Source organism: Schistocerca gregaria, chromosome 8 (assembly GCF_023897955.1).
Source record: "Schistocerca gregaria isolate iqSchGreg1 chromosome 8, iqSchGreg1.2, whole genome shotgun sequence".
Lineage (NCBI taxonomy): Eukaryota > Metazoa > Arthropoda > Insecta > Orthoptera > Acrididae > Schistocerca > Schistocerca gregaria.
In genome coordinates, this window is record NC_064927.1 from 413,360,111 (window position 1) to 413,362,500 (window position 2,390).

Sequence of the window (2,390 nt, forward strand, 5' to 3'; positions counted from 1 at the left end):
GATTAGATCTCTTCGTAAATTTGGGACTGTGATGTAGTGTAGTTACAAGTTTTTTTTCCGAAACATTGCCATGGTTGCCCTGAGAATGACGCCTCTCCAATGTACGATCTTCTTTTTTCAGACAATAGAGATTCTGAGCTGCTGATTTGCTCATCTCAGGATATGCCAAGCAAAGGCTTTCCCCCTCAGTGCGAGAACCATGGTGCTGTGTGTGGAGAGGCTACCAGGCTAACAGAACAGTCAAGAGGGGAAATTCAATGAGTACAGAATAGTTCGATTGGTTTTTACAACTTGGAGTCGGTTTTTTTTTCTAATTCGGCTCCCGTACCGAGGCTTGGTGGAAAATGATGGTGATTCTACGACGGACTTCAAATTCTGGTTCTTCCCTGGTGGAGAACTACATGTGGGTGGGACTTGTGACATGTAACTTGGGGTTCACCAAGAGCCAGTGGCAATTTCCAACTGTAGCTGCAGTGCATATCATGTCGGACATATTGTGTGTCACGAGGGTGAACTTACTCGTCCTGAGTCGGTGGTCGGCCGTCTGATGTTTTACAATTCGAACACGCACCGTCGTGCCTGTGAGTTCAAAATAGTTCAAATGGCTCTGAGCACTATGGGACTCAACTGCTGTGGTCATCAGCCCCCTAGAACTTAGAACTACTTAAACCTAACTAACCTAAGGGCATCACACACATCCATGCCCGAGGCAGGATTCGAACTTGCGACCGTAGCAGTCGCACGGTTCCGGACTGCGCGCCTAGAACCTGGAGACCACCGCGGCCGGCGTACCTGTGAGTGAAATTGGTTTGGTTAGACCAGCGAAAGGGTGCGCCCCACTCCGAAATGTGTCAGGATTTCAAGCTCTGACAGGAACTTTGCCACTTTGAAATAATCAGAATGCCAGTCCGCGTAGTTTGCAAATTTTCGTGGACGCGTCAGAACATTACAGTTGCTGCGGCGCGCCACTCTTTACCTACAGTACGCCGATTTCTGCTACCGCCTGGGTCAAGGTGAAAGGGTAAGGTACTGCTGCACCGGCGACAGGTTGTCAAATGTTATTAACAGCTGCCTGTTCTCCGTGGACCATAGTTTGTAGTGATACCATTCTAACAGAACTGGGCCTCATAGTGGATTCATGGAAACGAAGTCTGATTGCGTTGTAAAAGGGATTAATTCTGGGGAGAATTTGTATAGCTTTCACCCCAATGAATTCCTGACAATCGAGCGGCATCCCTTTTATGATTTGTGCTGGTCAATGTTTTGGTAAGATTTTACCAGCTCGTTGTACTTATAAAAGGACGAATAAAAACTTCTCATTACTTTTGTAAAGTTAAATACGCCATTGTTGTCATTAATACTCCCTCAAACATTCCCTGTTTTTATTTAATTGTGGTGATACGTGGACCCCTCCCCGCTCACACACACACATAAACAACCTCAATCACCCCCTCTGCCCTTTCCTCTTTCTCCCATCTCGCTCTCTCTCTCTCTCTCTCTTTCTCTTTCGTCCTCTCCCTTCCTCTCACTGTCTCTCTAACACTCAATCTCCATCTTCCTTCTAATTTCCCCCCTCCCTCCTAAACCTCTTACCACTCTCTACCAAATGCCTACATTACTACTAATTTTAAATTAACTTCTAACCGGCTAATCTCAAATGCCGTATGCCGAGTTCAACCAATATACCATTAAAGAAATATCATCTGAAAATCTTGTTTCATACACCTTGTAATTTGCATTTATTAATTTGCAGTTAAATTTTTACTAATTAAATTTAATTTGGCATTTATATTTCCTGTAAGAAAGATACGTGCTTCATCAATGCGAAAAAATTTACTAGTTTTAGTTAATTTGGCATACATATTCCATGTAAGTAAGATATAACCTTTATCAATAGGAGAGTTAACCAACAACGACTTTGGTTCAACATGGAATCTTTGAGCCTGCAGTTTAATCACACTCTTTGTTTCATTTACAATTTATAAAACATGGATGTTGGTGCCTTTGCAAAGTTTGTTAATCGTAATGTATGAAAGAAACTAGAAAACGTTAATAATGTTTTAAAAAGTTCTACACATAACAAATATACATATATACACTCCTGGAAATGTAAAAAAGAACACATTGACACCGGTGTGTCAGACCCACCATACTTGCTCCGGACACTGCGAGAGGGCTGTACAAGCAATGATCACACGCACGGCACAGCGGACACACCAGGAACCGCGGTGTTGGCTGTCGAATGGCGCTAGCTGCGCAGCATTTGTTCACCGCCGCCGTCAGTGTCAGCCAGTTTGCCGTGGCATACGGAGCTCCATCGCAGTCGTTAACACTGGTAGCATGCCGCGACAGCGTCGACGTGAACCGTATGTGCAGTTGATGGACTTTGA